Source organism: Coturnix japonica, chromosome 26, assembly GCF_054131305.1.
Source record: "Coturnix japonica strain WE chromosome 26, WE-NBRP24, whole genome shotgun sequence".
NCBI lineage: Eukaryota > Metazoa > Chordata > Aves > Galliformes > Phasianidae > Coturnix > Coturnix japonica.
The window spans coordinates 6,660,259-6,679,872 of NC_140688.1; the positions used below are offsets into that span (position 1 = coordinate 6,660,259).

The 19,614-nt window shown below is 50.5% G+C and overlaps 1 pseudogene; it reads left to right on the forward strand.

The window, feature by feature from the left end:
• The window catches only part of LOC146756809 (uncharacterized), a 41,806-nt pseudogene that overhangs the window by 5,143 nt on the left and 17,049 nt on the right, over positions 1-19,614 (forward strand).

Consider the following 19,614-nt stretch of genomic DNA (forward strand, 5'->3'; position numbering starts at 1 on the left):
TTACCAAACCATGACATTCCACCCCTTAATCTACATCATTACATCATGCTTAAAGTACATATATATATACAAATAAACAAAAATTAAAATGCATTACACACACTGGTCTATATACAAATATATACAAAGAATTACTGACTGCACTCCCCCAGCATCAGATTCCCTTGTGGTACACATTGAACATCCCATACTATGTATACATATATGTAGTATTGACCAACCAAGTGGCTTCTGCCCAATGTTTTTCCCAGTGCTTCAGTGTTCCACCGTCCATTGTTTTCAACATAGCTTTCAACAACCCATTGTATCAATTAATTTACCAGAAGCTGGTTATGGCATAGGATATGATAAACCCACTGTATCTATAAGGAAATGTTTGAAATGTGTCCCATTATCAGACTCAATTCCTCTTGGGGTGCCAGGTTGCCACAGGACTTGCTTCTCTAGACTCAGTATGGTGTTTCAGGTGGTAGTATGGGTACTGTGTATGTGTCAAGCCACCCAGTGGTTGCCTTCACCATGGTAAGCACATAACACTTACCATTGTGAGAGTGTGGCAAGGTGATATAATTAAGCTGCCACTCCTCCCTGTATTTAACTTGCCATCGTCCTTCCTCTCAGAGAGGTTTAAGCCTTTTGTCTTGTTTAATTATGGCACATGTTTCACAGTCGTGAATAACTTGCACAACAGCATCCATAGTTAAGTCCACCCCTTGGTCTGCAGCACACTGATGTGTCACATCTCTTCCCTGATGGCCCGAGGTCTCATGGGCCCATCGAGGTAGAAATAATTCACCCTTGTTCTGCCAGTCCAAGTCTATTTGAGCTACCTCGATTTTGGCAGATGGATCAACCTGATGGTTGTTTTGCTGTTCTTCAGAAGCCCGAATTTTGGGCATGTGTGCATCCACATGATGCAACTTTACAACCATATCTTTTGTTTGAGCAGCAATGTATTTCCATAGTTCAGCAGCCCAAATAGGTTTACCCATCTGCTGCCAGTTATTTTGCTCCCGCTGCTGTAACCAACCCCATGAGGCATTTGCCACCATCCATGAGTCAGTATAAAGATAAAGCATTGGCCACCTCTCCCATTCAGCAACATCAAAGGCCAGCTGAACAGCCTTTACCTCTCCAAAGTGACTTGATTCTCCTTTACCTTCAGGCCTCTGCAACCTGTCATGTGGGGCTCCACACAGCAGGTTTCTGTTTGCGATGATACCACACAATATGACATGATCCATCAGTGAACAGGGCATATTTCCTTTCATTTTCTAGTAGCTCATTGTATGGTGAGGACTCTTTAGCATGTGATACCTCTTCTGCAGGTGATGTTCCTAACATTTTACCTTCAGGTCAGTCCATGATCACCTCTAGGATCCCTGGATGGCTGAGGTTCCCCATCCACGCTCTTTGTGTAATCAGTGCCATCCAGTTGCTCCAGGTGGCATCGGTAGCATGATGGGTGGAGGGAACCTGTCCTTTGAACATCCAGTTCAGCCCTGGCAGTCAAGGTGCCAGAAGGAGGTGCGTTTCAGTATCAACTACTTCGGAAGCAGCCCGAACCCTGTCATACGCGGCTAAGATCTCCTTCTCAGTTGGAGTGTAGCACTCTTCAGACCCCTTTTACGCTCAACTCCAAAATCCCAGGGGTCAGCCTCAGGTTTCTCCTGAGTCACTTTGCCACAAACTCCAAGTGGGACCTTTCTCTCCAGCACCAGCAATGTAAAAGATGTTCTTTACATCCTCTCTCGTCTGTACTGGCTCCAGGGCCACGGCACGGGCTATCTCTTGTTTAATCTGCTCAAAAGCCTTCTGCTGTTCAGGGCCCCATGCAAAATCATTCTTCTTCTAGGTCACCTGATAAAGGGGGCTTACAATGAGGCTGTAGTTTGGAACGTGCATCCTCCAAAAGCCTCACTACACTCAGGAAAGACTGTCTCTTTCTTGCTAGTTGGCAGAGAAATGGCAGTGATTTTTTCGATCACATCTGTTGGGATGTGACAACATTCATCCTGCCACTTTATCCCTAGGAACTGAATTTCCTGGGCAGGCCCTTTTACTTTGCTTCGCTTAATAGCAAAGCCAGCTTGTAGAAGAATTTGGATTATTTGCTCTCCTTTTGTGAAAACGTCCTCTGCTGTATCGCCCCTCACAACAATGTCATCAGTGTTCTGCAGGTGTTCAGGACCACCATCCTGTTCCAATACAGTTTGGACCAACTCATGGCAAATGTTTGGGCTGTGTTTCCACCCCTGGGGCAAACGGTTCCAAGTATACTGAATGCCCCTCCAGGTGAAGGCAAACTGGCCTACATTATACAGCCAAAGAATGGAGAAGGCGGCATTAGCAATGCCAGTGGTGGCATACCATTTGGCTGCTTTTGACTCCAGCTCGTGCTGGAGTTCTAATATGTCTGGCACAGCAGCACTCAGTGGGGTGTGACCTCATTCAGGCCACGGTAGTCTACCCTCAGCCTTCATTCTCCACTGGCTTTACACACTGGCCATATGGGGCTGTTAAAAGGTGGGTGAGTTTTGCTGATGTCTCCCTGATTCTCCAGATGGATAATCAAATTAAGGAATCCCTATTGCTGCGATACTGCCGTCTGTGCACTGTCTTTGTTAGCAATCAGTACCTGCTGCTCTTTTAGTCGTAGCAGCCCCACAACAGATGGGTCCTCTGACAGGCTAGGCAAAACAGACAGCTTCTTAATGTCCATATCTGCAGCAGCTATTCCAAAGGCCCATCGATACCCCTTCGGAACCTTGAAATGCCCCCTTCTGATGTAATCAATACCAAGTATACATGGAGCCCCTGGGCCAGTCACAGTAGGATGTTTTTGCCAATCTTTACCAGTGAGGCTTATTTTGGCCTCCAACACAGTCAATTCTTGAGAGCCCCCAGTCACTCCAGAAATATGGATTGATTCTTCATGACTCGAGGGCATTAGAGTGCACTGTGCACCAGTATCCACCAGTGCCTTATATTTCTGTGGTTCTGATGTGCCAGACCATTTAATCCACACAGTCCAATAAACTCTTATTATCCCTCTCCCCGCCAAGACTGAGGGCAGGGCCCCTCTATTGGTTACCTGTGATGACTGGAGCAACTGTACTGGTGGTTGATCTGCTTTGTAGTTCTCTCATCCGTGCTCGTAGTACAGGAGTAGGCTGGTTGTGCCACTTCCTCATGTCTTCTCTGTGGTCCCGTAGGTAGCACCACATGGAAACACGCTGTGCAATCTTACTGTTGTTCCTTGCTCGAGCTGGAAAGCACGTGCGTCTAATAGCTGAAACTTTTGATGATACAGGTGAGGAGTAGGATTGGAATATTTTGATCAGGTCCTTCACTAGACCTGGTGACCCGTATGGAGACTGACCTTCATCAGTCGTTTCTGATACTACTACTCAACCATCACAATTAGTCGATGGAAATAGTTTCTTGTGCATTTCATCTATCAGTCTTCTACTTCTGAGATGGCAGAAACTGCGGTGCGTACTGGGGGGAGCTGCTCTTCATAGTTTTGAAGTGTCATAATCAGTTCAAAAACTCGGGGTCTTCTCTCTTGTTCCTCAGATCTTCCAAATGTCGTTGCCAGTGTGTGTGCATATCTTTCTGGTGCTGTACTTGTGAGTTTCTGCCACATGCTAGGCTTGGACCTCACTCTCTCAGGATCACGGTCTTGTGGATCAGTTTTATACAACATTTCCACCATGGTCATTTCCCTCAGGTACTGGATACCTTTTCTGATGGTATCTGTTATGGTTTTGTAGTTTTGTTGGTGTTTGTATTCCACATCAGATAACCGTGCGGATAAATGGGAATTAAGGGGACAAGTTTTTTTTCCTCTGGACTGCCTTAAATGTGCATGTGGGGATCGGCAACGGAGGGCAGGTCAGGAAGGGGACGTGTTTTTCTGGCCTGGCTCCCTGTGAGGAGACAGCGCAGTCGGAGCTTCCCGCCTTCCATATCTCATCGGTGAGATTGGGGACTTGGTATTCTCTTTGTTGAAACTCTCTTGTTGTTGTTCAGCGTTATTAGGTTATTAAACTGCCATTTGTTCTCAAATCACTTTTTCCTCCTTCATTTTTTTTTTAGACCTAATCGCAATCTCCCTTCCCCTCCCCTCTCCTGAAACACATGTGGTCGGGCCGCGCTGTGCAGTGCTGCACTGTGCTGCTAGATTAGGGAGGCATTTTTGTTCCTGGTCCCCTGGGTTTGTTCCCACTGTCCCAGAGTGAGGTCTAGAGGGAAGTTCGTGACATTTTTTGGTGGAGAATGCGGGCAATTCTCTGGGCAATGTTTTGGGCAGTAATGAATTGGCTTATTTCAGCAGCCCTGTACGTAGGACTGATGGTCCTTATGTTCCTGTGGTCCCGGCTTCAGAGCATCGTGTTGGGGGGGTTAGTTGTAAATGCATTAAGCCAACAGGTGCCAGGGATAGGGATACCTGCCTGGCTCCCTTCCAGCCTAACAAACAACACAGACACTGTGCTCGGACTGGTTCACGAATGCTCTGAATTCCTTAAGTATGACTGGGGTGTCAAATTGGATACTGTGTTGTTAGTCTCTCTAATTGTAATAATTGTAGTAGCTTACTATAAAGTCCAGAGAGACTTGCAAAGAATAGTGAGAGACTTCGGAAAAGGGCAAGGAGCATCGGGACCCCCGGTTTCAGGTAATCTCACCCCTGAACACCAGAGGGAACCTTGGGAAATTAAATGAACATTTGAGTGAGGGATGGTGTAACTCAGGGGAATCTCAGAACGAACGGCTTATCCATTCACCTTTCAATAGCCCCATATGGCCAGTGCGCAAAGCCAGTGGAGATTGGAGGCTGACAGTGGACTATCGTGGCCTTAATGAGGTCAAACCCCCATTGAGCGCTGCTGTGCCAGACATGTTGGAACTCCAGTATGAACTGGAATTGAAAGAGGCAAAATGGTATGCCACCATTGATATTGCTAATGCATTCTTCTCTGTCCCTTTGGCCACAGAGTATAGGCCACAGTTTGCCTTTACTTGGAGGGGTGTTCAGGTCACTTGGAACCGTTTGCCCCAGGGGTGGAAACACAGCCCGACCATTTGCAATGGGCTGATCCAAGCCACGTTGGAACAGGGCGGTGCTCCAGAGCACCTGCAGTACATTGATGTTATCGTTGTGTGGGGTAATACAGCAATGGAAGTTTTTAAAAAAGGAGAACGGGTAATCCAAATCCTCCTGTCTGCTGGTTTCGCTATTAAGCGAGACAAAGTGAAAGGCTCTGCCCAAGAAATCCAGTTTCTAGGGGTGAAATGGCAAGATGGGAGTCATCACTTCCCAACAGACGTGATCAACAAAATTACTGCTATGTCTGCACCCACTGACAAAAAAGAGACACAGTCTTTCCTGGGTGTAGTGGGCTTCTGGAGGGTGCACATCCCGAATTATAGCCTCATTGTGAGCCCCCTCTATTAGGTGACCCGAAAGAATCTCAGAATCACAGAATCAGAGAATTGTAGGGGTTGGAAGGGACCTCTAGAGATCATCGAGTCCAACCCCCCTGCCAAAGCAGGCTCCCTACACCACGTCACACAGGTAGGCGTCCAGGCAGGTCTTAAATATCTCCAGAGAAGGAGACTCCACCACCTCCCTGGGCAGCCTGTTCCAGTGCTCCGTCACCCTCACCGTAAAGAAGTTCTTGCACACATTCTTGCGGAACTTCCTATGTTGTACTTTCATCCCATTACCCCTAGTCCTATCCCCACGCACTATTGAAAAGAGACCAGACTCACCACTATGGCTCCCACACCTCAGGTATTTATAAACCTGGATCAAGTCCCCCCTCAGCCTTCTTTTTGCAAGGCTAAACAGACCCAGATCACTTAGTCTGTCCTCATAGGGGAGATGCTCCAGGCCCTTCACCATCTTAGTGGCCCTCCGCTGGACTCTTTCCAAGAGATCCCTGTCTTTTTTGTACTGGGGAGCCCAGAACTGGACACAGTATTCCAGATGAGGCCTCACCAGGGCAGAGTAGAGGGGGAGGATCACCTCCTTCGACCTGCTGGACATGCTCTTTTTAATACACCCCAGTATGCCATTGGTTTTTTGGGCTACAAGGGCACACTGCTGGCTCATGGTCAATCTGTCGTCCACCAGGACGCCCAGGTCCCTCTCTGCAGAGCTCCTCTCCAGCAGGTCTTCCCCCAGCCTGTACTGGTGCATGCAACTATTTCTACCCAGGTGCAAGACTCTACACTTGCTTTTGTTAAACCTCATCCGGTTTCTTAACTGCCCAGCTCTCCAGCCTGTCCAGGTCTCACTGAATGGCAGCACGGCCTTCAGGCATGTCAGCCAATCCTCCCAACTTCGTGTCATCAGCAAACTTGCTGATGGTGTTCACTATCCCCTCATCAAGGTCGTTGATGAAGATGTTGAACAAGACCTGACCCAGTACAGACCCTTGGGGGACGCCGCAGGTTACAGGCCTCCAGCCGGACACCGCACCGCCAATGACAACCCTCTGCACTCTGCCAGTCAGCCAATTCTCGACCCACTTCACTGTCCACTCATCTATCCCATACTTCCTCAGCTTTGTTATAAAAATGTCATGGGGGACAGTATCAAAAGCCTTACTGAAATCAAGGTAGACTACATCTACCGCCCTCCCCCTGTCCACCCAGCTACTGACATCTTCATAAAAGGCCACCAGGTTGGTCGAGCACCACCTCCCCTTGGTGAACCCACGCCTTGTTCTCTTGATAACCTCCTTATCTCCCAGTTGTCTGGAGATGGCATCCAGCACAAGCTGTTCCATCACCTTCCCTGGGACAGAGGTGAGGCTGACTGGCCTATAGTTACCCGGGTCTTCCTTCTTGCCCTTTTTGAAGACTGGAGTGACATTGGCCGTCCTCCAGTCTTCAGGCACCTCCCCAGTTCTCCAAGACCTCTGAAAGATTACAGAGAGCGGCTCAGCAATGACTTCTGCCAGCTCTCTCAGCACCTGTGGATGCACCCCATCAGGTCCCATGGATTTATGGACCTTAATGTTTCCTAGGCACTCACGGACCACCTCTTCCCTGACTAAAGGGAAATCTCCCATTCCCCAGACTCTCTCATCAACCTCCAGGGTCTGGGATTCCTGAGGGAGAGCCCTTTCACTAAAGACAGAAGCAAAGAAGGCATTCAGTATTTCCGCCTTCTCAGCATCCCCTGTTACCAGAGCGCCCCCCTCACCTAGTATGGGGCCCACATTCTCCCTAGCCTTCCTTTTGCTGTTAACGTATTTTAAAAAGCCTTTTTTATTATTCTTTATCTCCTTAGCTAGATTCAACTCCAGGTGCGCTTTGGCCTTCCTGGTTGCATCTCTTCAGTCCCTGACTACATTCTTGTATTGTTCCCAAGTGGTCAGACCCTTCTTCCACATATCATGTACTTTCTTCTTTCCGTGGAGCTTGCACATGAGCTCCTTACTCATCCACGCAGGTCTCCTTGCACCTTTTCCCGATTTCTTAGTCACAGGGACGCACCGATCCTGAGCTTGGAAGAAGAGCCATTTAAACGCTAACCAGCTCTCACAGGCCCCCTTGCCTTCTAGCACCCTGGCCCACGGGATAGCCCCAAGTAGGTCCTGAAGGAGATCAAAGTTGGCTCTCCTAAAGTCCAGGGTAGCAATCCTACTTTTTGCTTTGCTACCTCCACTCAGGATCTCGAACTCCACCATCTCATGGTCACTACATCCCAAGCTGCCCCCAACTTTTACTTCCTTAACAAGTCCTTCCTTATTGGTGAGAATAAGGTCCAGCAATGCCCCACCCCGCGTCGGTTCCTCTACCACCTGCATCAGGAAGTTATCTTCAATGCACTGCAAGAATTGTCTGTACCGCGCATGCCTGGCCGTGTTGGTCGTCCAGCAAATATCTGGATAATTGAAATCCCCCATAAGTACCAGTGCCTGGGAGCGTGCCGCTATTTCCAGTTGCTTATGGAAGGCCTCATCAACCTCCTCCTCCTGATCAGGAGGCCTGTAGTACACACCCACAACAGTGTCCCCTTTGCCAGCCTGGCCCTTGATTCTCACCCACAAGCTCTCAACTTCTACATTACTCTCACCCAGGTGGAGTTCAATACATTCTAGCTGCTCTCTCACATAAAGAGCAACTCCACCACCCCGCCTTGCCAGCCGATCTTTCCTAAAAAGCACATAGCCTTCCATGACAACATTCCAGTCATGCGAGCTGTCCCACCACGTCTCCGTGATCGCAATGAGATCATGGCCACTTGACCGCACACAGAGCTCCAATTCTTCCTGTTTATTCCCCATGCTTCGCACGTTGGTATACAGGCACTTGAGAGAGGCAGCATCTCCCCACCCCTCTCCATGCCTTTTAACTCCATTGTCTGCACCTAGCGAGCTCTGCTTTGTGTCTTGAACTGCCGCCTCAGACCCAGCGGCCCTCGTTTTGTCCCCTTCCCCCATCCTACCTAGTTTAAACACCTGTCAATAAGTCCTGACAGTTCCTTGGCTAGAACCCTCTTACCCCTTTGAGACAGGCCGCTTCCATCTGCCGCTGTCATGCCAGGTGCCAAATAAATTGCCCCATGATCAAAAAAACCGACTCCTATGTCTGCACCAACTCTTTAACCATTTGTTTAAGAGGTGGGTTCTCAGGCCCAACTCAGTATCCCTCCCTGCCACTGAAGGTACAGATGCAATAACCACTTGCACACCTGTTCCTTCAATTACCCGTCCCAGTCCCCTGAAATCATCTTTGAGAGCTTTCAGGCTTTTTTTACTAACTTCTTCACTGCCAGCCTGAACTACCAGCAGGGGATAGTAATCAGAAGGGCAGATCAGACTGGGAAGTCTCCCAGCAATGTCCCTGACCCGTGCCCCGGGGAGGGAGCACACCTCCCTGCGGGTAGGGTCAGGCCGGCATATAGGGCCTTCCATTCCTTGCATAAGGGAGTCACCTATGACGACTACCCTTCTATCCTTCTGTGTGGAAGAAGTTTTGAGGTGCGGGTGTGTCTGTTTCCCCCGAGGCACCCTCACAGGTGGGGCTGATTCCACATCTGTCTTCACCTCTCCCTCAGTTTCCAGGGCCACAAATCTATTTTGCAGAGGCACCTGGGGAGCCGAGCATGGTCGTGGGGGGGGGCACCCACTTCACCGAGCCACCGGTACCTGTTTCCACCCATCCTTTTCTCTCAGGCTACTTTGGTCTGATTGGCAACTGCAGGATAGAGGCTCTGTCGACAGTCCCACACCCCCTACCTCTACATTTGTATTGGTAGGGGTAAGGGAGGACTGACGGCTCAGTGCAGCAGGAGCACAGTCCATCTGCACACTCCTTTCTATTGCCTGTTTGTAAGGCGACCTGGGGCAACATGCTCCTTGGGGAGCTTCAGCTGTGTGCCTGGATCCCAGGCCCGATAGGGCATGGCACCACCCATCAATTTCAATTTCACAGTCCTTAATGGACCTTAGCCTCTCCTGTTCAGATTCTCTGATTGTTTGCATTCTAACTACCTCCTCCCTAAGCTCCACCACAAGGCTGAGCAGCTCATCTAGCTGCTCACACCGCACACAAGTTGCATCCTTCCCATCCTCTCCTGGCAGCAGTAGGTTGAGGCACTCCTGGCAGCCAGAGACCTGAACTGCCACATCTTGGAGCAGACCCTCTGTCTGGGTTGCCACAGGCTTTGCACGGGAAGCCCGCTTCCTGGTGAGGACCATGTTTGAAGCGTTAGCGTCAGGTCCTGTCAACAGAAGAGCAAGTTACCGGAGAAAAAGACAAGAGCGCTAACTCGTGCTTACACAAGACGCAGCCTCCACTCCTACTGCTGCCTTATTGAGTGGGCAGTGCAAGCAGCCCTCAAACACTGACTACCTCCAAACTAGGTGCTCAGAACAGCTGTTCACACCTTCTGTGTTGTTCTGTGAACTAGTTCCCGCCCTCCCTGGCCTCTCTTTATCCACACAGCAAATGGGTCAAGGTCAATTACCAGTGATAAAGAGCAGGCAGTGTCAGCTCCGCCCCTGGTGAGTCAGGAGCCCTCCCACAAGCTGCCAGCTGCTAGCCCAAGCACAGCACTGGTGCTAGCTCCAAAAAACTCTAAAAAAAGAGCTTTTCTGGTCCTTTTTCTTCACTTTTCTTCACTTCAGTTTCCTTCTCCAGTGCAGTTTTACCTGCTTGAAGCTGGTCTCTGAAGCAAAAAAAATGGGTTTCCTGAAGTTCTTTTTCCCTGGCAGCTTCTCAATGAAGACATAATAGAACTTTATTTCGAAGGTCAGCCCATCAGTGAAGAGCACTCCGACATCCTTGAGCACCACGGCCACGTTCTCCCCATTCTGCAGGCAGATGGAGAGCAACCATACGGTGCTTTGGATACAAGCCTGCACTCTCCGCCTGCTCACAGAGGCGGCTGCGGCCACCTGGCTGCACTTCAGGGGCTCCACCTTCCTGTGGGCTGAGAAAATACCAGGGATGGTGTTGATGATATGGTTGCTGTTCCACCTAGAACTGGTTCTAAGGGACATCATCCAGAACGGCCTTGCGTTTGGATGGGCTCCTGCGAGGGGTAGGCCTGCTTCTGAGAAGGGATGTGGTGGCCCTCTTTGCCCCGTCCACAAAGCCAGCAGAGCTTGAATCCCCCCTCCTACCTGGCAGGGACTCCCTGCCATTAGGGACTTGAGGTGGTGCACAGCTGTGAGGTTGCTGGCCAGGTGAAACACAGGCCAGCACAGGGTCACGGTCCTGTCCTCTGTCCTGATCTCCTTGGAGATGATGGATGATGAAGGAGCCGAAGGTGGGAATCCAGACCCCTTGCGAGTGGAGGAGGTAGAAGGGGTGGATGCATTACAGGCTGGCTGGAGGAAGAGCTGGAGGTGGTCTGTGTGGGAACAGAGCTCAGGAGCCCCCTCCTGCTGTTGAGAGGCACAAGCCAGGGCAGTGGGGACAGCTTTGGGTCTGCACAGCCCTCTCCTTCCCCTCGCCCTCCGTCCCAAACTCAGCTCAGCAGGGAAAGACGGGGTGAGCTTTCTGCTGTGTGTGCAGAGGAAGACTCAGAGTAAGTCCAGGCTGAGGCAGACAGGGCGAGGAGGAACCTGGCAGCCAACAAACACACCTTGTGTGTGGACAGATTTATTGACAACTGGCTAGCTGAGAAGGGTCACGTAGACACTGTGCAGCTGACCAAGCTGCTGTGCCATCTGCAAGGACGACGAGAGCAATGGGATGTGTGATGGTGGTGAGAAGTTGGCCATGGTTTTGGGAACTCAGCAAGGGAGTAGCTATCAGGACGAAAACTGCAAGTTAAAAAGATAGTTGGGGTGACCTCATATGGGCCATAGACCAGATACAGGCCCCACAAACCCATATGGGCCCCATAGACCCCATACAAGCCCCACTACCCCATATGGGACCCATAGAACCCATACAGGCCCCACAACCCCATACTGGCCCCATACACCCCATACAGGCCCCACAACCCCATATGTGCCCCATGGACCCCATACAGGCTCCAAAACCCCATATGGGCACCATAGACCCATACAGTCCCTACAACCCCATATAGGCCCCAAAACCACATATGGGCCCCACAACCCCAAATAGGCCCCATAGACCCCATACAGGCCCCACAACCCCATACTGGCCCCATAGACCCCATACAGGCCCCATCGACCCCATACAGGCCCCACAACCCCAGATATGCCCCACAACCCCATATGGGTTTCATACACCCCATATAGGTCCCACAACCACGTATATTCCCCACAACACCATACAGGTCCCACAGCCACATATAGGCCCCACAACACCATGTGGGTCCCACAACCCCATACAGTCCCCATAGACTCCGTACTGGTCCCACAAGCCCATACAAGCCCCACAGACACCATACAAACCCCACAGAAACCATACAAGCGCCATGGATGCCATACAAGCCCCATGGATGCCATACAGGTCCCACAACCCCATACAGGCCCCACAATCCCATATGGGACCGACAGACCTCATATGGGACCCATAGGCCCCATAAAGGCCCCACAAAACCATATAGACCCCATAGACCCATATTAACCCATAGAACCCATATGGGCCCCATAGACCCGATACAGGACCCCAAACCCACATGGGTCCCATAGACCCCATACAGGCCCAACAAGCCAATATGGGCACCATAGACCCCATATAGGCCCCACAACCCCATATGGGCCCCATAGACCCCATAAAATTGCTACAACCCCATATGGGCCCAACAGACCCCACAGAGGCCCCACAACCCCATATAAGCCCCATAGACCCCATACAGGCCCCACAAGTCAATATGGGCACCATAGACCCCATATAGGCCCCACAACCCCATATGGGCCCCATAGACCCCATAAAATTGCTACAACCCCATATGGGCCCAACAGACAACACAGAGGCCCCACAACCCCATATAAGCCCCATAGACACCATACAGGCCCCACAACCCCATACAGGCCCCACAACCCCGTATGGGCCTGTCACGGAGTTCTCTCTAGAGCTCACTCCGGGACAGTGGGCAAAAACCCGGGGGAGCAGGAACAAAAGTGCCCCCCTTTCTCTAGCGGCGCTGCACGGTACGGCACAGCGCGGTCCGGCCACGTGCGTTTCGGGAGAGGGGAAGGGAAGGGAAGGGAGATTGCGATTGGGTCTAACAAAAAATGAAGGAGGAAAAAGGTGATCTGAGAACGAACGGCAGTTAAATAACCTAATAACGCTAAACAACAACAAGAGAGTTTCAACAAAGAGAATACCAAGTCCCCAATCTCACCGAGGGAGCTGTGGAAGGTAAGAAGCTCCGCCCGCGTTGTCTCCCCGCAGGGAGCCGGGCCAGGAACCCCGTCCCCTGCCCCACTTCCCCTCCGGTGCCCCTCCCCACATGAACTTTTAAGGCAGTCCACAGAAAAAAAAAGCTTGTCCCCTTTCCTCCCATTTTTAGGCATGGTGTTCTGATGTGGAATACCAACACCAACCAAATTACAAAACTATAACAGGGCCCCATAACCCCATACAGGGCCCACAACACCATACAGGCCCCACAACACCAAAATGGCCCCGCAAACCCATACAAACCCCACAACCACATATTGGCACCATAGACCCCATACAGGCCCCACATCCCCATATAGGCCTCACAAACCCATATGAGACCCATAGACACCATAAGGGCCTCATAAACCTCATACAGGCCCCACAACCAACATTGGCCCCATAGACTGCATACAAACCCAAAAACCCCATACAGCCCCAAAAACCCAATACAGGCCCCACAACCCCATAGGACCTACAATGCCATAAAGGCTCCAAAAACCCATACAGGCCCCATAGATCCCATACAGGCTCCACAAATCCATATAGGCCCCATAGACCCCATATGGGACCCATAGACCCCTTATGGGCCCCATAGACACCATACAGGCCCCACAAAACCATACAGGTCCCTCAAAACCATATAGGCCCCATAGACCTCATACAGGACACATAGACCCCAGATGGGCCCCATAGACCCCATACAGGACTCACAACCCCATATGGGCCCCATAGACTCCATACATGCCTCACAACCCCATATGGGCCCCATAGACCCCATACAGGACTCACAACCCCATATGGACCCCATAGACTCCATACATGCCTCACAACCCCATATGGGCCCCATACAGGCCCCATATGGGACACATAGACCCCATATGAAACACAAAGACCCCATACAGGCCCCACAACCCCATACAGGCCCCACGACTCCATACATGCCCCACAACCCTATATGGGACCCATAGAACCCATACAGGCCCCACAACCCCATACTGGCCCCATAGATCCCATACAGGCCCCACTACCCCATATGGGCCCCATGGACTCCATACACGCTCCAAAACCCCATATGGGCACCATAGATCCATACAGTCCCTACAACCCCATACAGGCCCCATATACCACATACGAGCCCCATATACCCCATACGGGCCCCACAACCCCATACGGACCCCATAGACCCCATAAAGGTGCTACAAGCCCACATTGGCCCTATAGATCCCATATAGGCCCCACAACCATATACATGCCCCACAAACCTATACATGCCCCACAACACCATATTGGCCCCATAAACCCCATACAGGTCCAACAACCACATATATTCCCCACAACCCCATATAGGTCCCACAACTCCATACAGGCCCCACGACACCAAATGGGCCCCAGAACCCCATACAGGCCCCAGAACCCCATACAGGCCCCATAGACCTCATACAGGCCCCACAACCGCATATGGGCCCCACTGATCCCTTACAGGCCCCACAACCCCATACAGACCCCACATCCCCATATGTACCCCATACAGGCCCCACAACCCCATACAGGCCTCACAACCCCATATGGGCCCCACATTTCCATCCAAGACCCATAGACCTCATATGGGCGCCTTAGACCCCACAAAGGCACCATAGATCCAATACACGCCCCTCAACCCCATACAGGCCCCATAGACCCCATACCAGCCCATAGACCCCATACAGGCCCCATATACCCCATACAGGCCCCATATACCCCATACCGGCCCCACAACCCCATATGGGCCCCATAGACCCCATAAAGGTGCTACAAGCCCACATTGGCCCCATAGATCCCATACATGCCCCACAACCATATACATGCCCCACAAACCCATACATGCCCCACAACACCATATTGGCCCCATAAACCCCATACAGGTCCAACAACCACATATATTCCCCACAACCCCATATAGGTCCCACAACTCCATACAAGCCCCACGACACCAAATGGGCCCCAGAACCCCATACAGGCCCCACAACCGCATACATGGTCCAAAACCCCATATGGGCCCCATAGAGCCCATACAGCTCCCACAACCACATATATGCCCCACTACCCCATATGGGCCCCATGGACTCCATACACGCTCCAAAACCCCATATGGGCCCCATAGAGCCCATACAGCTCCCACAACCACATATATGCCCCACTACCCCATATGGGCCCCATGGACTCCATACACGCTCCAAAACCCCATATGGGCACCATAGATCCATACAGTCCCTACAACCCCATACAGGCCCCATATACCCCATACAGGCCCCATATACCCCATACCGGCCCCACAACCCCATATGGGCCCCATAGACCCCATAAAGGTGCTACAAGCCCACATTGGCCCCATAGATCCCATATAGGCCCCACAACCATATACATGCCCCACAAACCCATACATGCCCCACAACACCATATTGGCCCCATAAACCCCATACAGGTCCAACAACCACATATATTCCCCACAACCCCATATAGGTCCCACAACTCCATACAGGCCCCACGACACCAAATGGGCCCCAGAACCCCATACAGGCCCCACAACCGCATACATGGTCCAAAACCCCATATGGGCCCCATAGAGACCATACAGCTCCCACAACCACATATATTCCCCACAACCCCATGTGGGCCCCACAACACCTTACAGGCCCCAAAACCCCATATGGGCCCCATAACCCCATACAGGGCCCACAACCCCATACAGGCCCCAAAACCCCAGATGGGCTCCACAACCATATACATGCCCACAACCCCATATGGGCCCCATGGACCCCATACTGGCTCCACAGCCCCATATGGTCCCCATAACTCCATACAGGGCCCATAGATCCCCATAGAGGGCCCACAATCCCATACAGGCCTCACAACACCATACAGGCCCCACAAACCAATATGGTCCCTATAGACCCCACACAGGCCTCACAACCCCATATAAGCCCACAACCCCATATAGGCCTCACAAACCCATATGAGTCCCATAGACCCCATAAGGACCTCATCAACCCCATACAGGCCCCAAAACCAACATCGGCCCCATAGACCCCATATAGGATTTACAACCCTATATGGGCCTCATTGAAAACATACAGGCCCCACAACCCCATACAGGGCCCACAACCCCATATGGGCCCTATAGACTCCATACAGGCCCCATAACCCCATCCTGTCACCACAACGCCATATAGGCCCCATCGACCCCATAGAAGCCCTACAACCCCATACAGGCCTCACAATGCCATATGGGCCCCATAGACCGCATACAGGCCCAAAAACCCCATACAGGCCCCATAGCACCAAATGGCCCCACAACCCCGTGCAGGACCTACAACCCAATTCAGGCCCCACAAACCCAAACAGGGCCCACAACACCATATGGGCTCCATAGACTCCATACAGGCCCCACAACACCAAATGGCCCCACAACCCAATATAGGACCTACAACCCCATAAAGGCTACACAACCCCATATGGGTCCCATACACCCCATACAGGACCCACAACCCCATATAGGCCCCAGAGACACCATACAGGTCACACAACCCCATACAGGCCCCATAGACCTCATGCAGGCCCCACAACCCCATATGGGCCCCAAAATTCCATATGGGATGCATAGACCCCTTACAGGCCCCACAACCACATATGAGCCTCATAGAGCCCATAGATTCCCCACAACCCCATATGGGCTCCATAGACCCCACACAGGCCCCACAACCCCATATAGGTCCCATAGACCCCATACAGGCCCCTGTTACGGGTTACTTAGATTTACCTATGCCCGTGACAGGGGAAGCCACCCCGTGCCCCCCCCCTGCCCCCCCGGGGCCCGGAAAGGAGGGGAAAAAAGGAGTGGGATAAAACAGCGGCAATCTAAGGAGGAAAAACTTATTTTACTAAATATGATATCGAAATACAAGATAACACAATATAATATAATTGAGGCTAACAAATCGAACGAAACAGAGAGAGAGAGTCCCCGAAAACCGAGAGGCCTACTGTGAACTCTAGGCGACACGGCTGGAACGCTTCCCACTCTCCGAGAAGTTGGAGAGAAGAAGGAGGGCACTCCAGCCTGGAAACGAGATTATGCAGCGTCCTGGTCCCGTGACTTATTGTTACCCCTGTTGTTCTCTGGGATATGTAGTCTTCTTCTGTGGACTGCACATTCAATAGAAGTATCCATACTTTACATGATGTTATGATGTGGAATACTGATAGCAAAATTACAAAATTGCAAAACCATGACATTCCAGCCCTTATTCTACATTATTACATCATGGTTAATATATATACATATATATACACGTATGTAAAATTATGATAGCTAAATAGTAGAATTGCATGTAACATAACTAAATGTACAACTATAATAACTAAAATACACTACACATGCAAACATATATATATAGATAGATAAAATAAAATTATAATATAATTATAAAATTATTGACTGCACTCCCCCAGCATCAAATTCCCTTGTGGTACACACTGAACATCCCCATCCTTCTGCATTACCCACCAAGTGCACCCAGGTCCCTGGGCAAAGACAGTTCCACAGATAGGTTTCCCCTTTCCAGAAGCTGGAAGGACCCAAACAGCTTTTCCCAACATGTTCTTTACATGTACAACAGGGACCTTATCTCCTTCTATAGTGTGTAGGGGGCTAGATTGGCTAGGACCATCACGATTGACAGATCCTCTAGTATTGACCAACCAAGTGGCTTCTGCCAGATTCTTCTCCCAGTGCTTAAATGTTCCACCACCCATTGCTTTCAACATAGTTTTCCACAACCCATTATATCGTTCAATTTTACCAGAAGCTGGTGCATGGTAGGGAATATGATAAATTCACTCAATGCCATGATCCTTGGCCCAAGTATTTATAAGAGAATTTTTGAAATGTGTCCCATTATCAGATTCAATTCTTTCTGGGGTGCCATGTCGCCACAGGACTTGTTTCTCAAGACCTAATATGGTGTTTCGAGCAGTAGCATGGGGTACTGCGTATGTTTCAAGCCACCCAGTGGTTGCCTCTACCATAGTGAGTACATAACACCACTGCGAGATCGTGGCAAGGTGATATAATCAACCTGCCACGCCTCCCCATATTTATACTTTTGCCATCGCCCTTCCTCCCAGAGAGGTTTCATCCTTTTGGCTTGTTTAATTATGGCACATGTTTCACAATCATGAATAATCTGCGCAATAGCGTCCATGGTTAAGTCCACCCCTCGGTCTCTGGCCCACTTATATGTTGCGTCTCTTCCTTGATGGCCTGAGGTCTCATGAGCCCATCGAGCTAGAAATAATTCGCCCTTATTCTGCCAATCCAAGTCGATTTGAGCCACCTCAATTTTGGCAGCTTTATCTACCTGATAGTTGTTTTGTTGTTCTTCAGTAGCCTGACTTTTGGGCACATGTGCATCCACGTAACGCACCTTTACAACCATATTCTTTGTTCGGGCAGCAATGTCCTTCCATAGTTCAGCGGCCCAAACAGATTTACCCCTCCGTTGCCAGTTATTTTGTTCCCACTGCTGTAACCACCCCCATAAGGCATTTGCCACCATCCATGAGTCAGCATAAAGATACAGCATTGGCCACCTCTCCCGTTCAGCAACATCTAAGGCCAGCTGGACAGCTTTTACCTCTGCAAACTGACTTGATTCTCCCTTACCTTCAGTGGCCTCTGCAACCTGTCCTGTGGGGCTCCACACAGCAGCTTTCCATTTGCGATGCTTCTCTACAATGCGACATGATCCATCAGTGAATAGGGCATATTTCTTTTCATTTTCTGGTAATTCGTTGTATGGTGGGGCCTCTTTAGCACGTGATACCTCTTCTGCTGGTGATGTTCCAAACTTTTTATCTTCAGGCCAGTCCATGATTACCTCTAGGATTCCTAGACGATTGAGGTTTCGCATTCGCGCTCGCTGTGTAATCAGCGTAATCCACTTGCTCCAGGTGACATCGGTAGCATGATGGGTGGAGGGAACCTGTCCTTTGTACATCCAGTTCAGCACTGGCAGTCGAGGTGCCAAAAGGAGCTGTGTTTCAGTCCCGACTACTTCGGAAGCAGCCCGAACCCCCTCATACGCGGCTAAGATCTCCTTCTCAGTTGGAGTGTAGCACTCTTCAGACCCCTTATATGATCGACTCCAGAATCCCAGGGGTTGGCCTCGGGTCTCTCCTGAGGCTCTTTGCCACAAACTCCAAGTTGGGCCTTTCTCTCCAGCACCAGCAATGTAGAGGATGTTCTTTACATCCTGTCCCATCCATACTGGCCCAGGGCCACAGCACAGGCTATCTCTTGTTTAATCTGCTCAAAAGCCTTCTGCTGTTCAGGGCCCCATGCACAATCATTCTTCTTCTAGGTCACCTGATAAAGGGTACTTACAATGAGGCTGTAGTTTGGAACGTACATCCTCCAAAAGCCTCACTACACCCAGGAAAGACTGTCTCTTTCTTGCTAGTTGGTAGAGACATGGCAGTCATTTTGTCGATCACATCTGTTGGGATGTGACAACATCCATCCTGCCACTTTATCCCTAGGAACTGTATTTCCTGGGCAGGCCCTTTTACTTTGCTTCGCTTAATAGCAAAGCCAGCTTGTAGAAGAATTTGGATTATTTGCTCTCCTTTTGTGAAAACTTCCTCTGCTGTATTGCCCCTCACAATAATGTCATCAATGTACTGCAGGTGCTTAGGAGCACCACCCTGTTCCAATACAGATTGGACCAACACATGGCAAATGGTTGG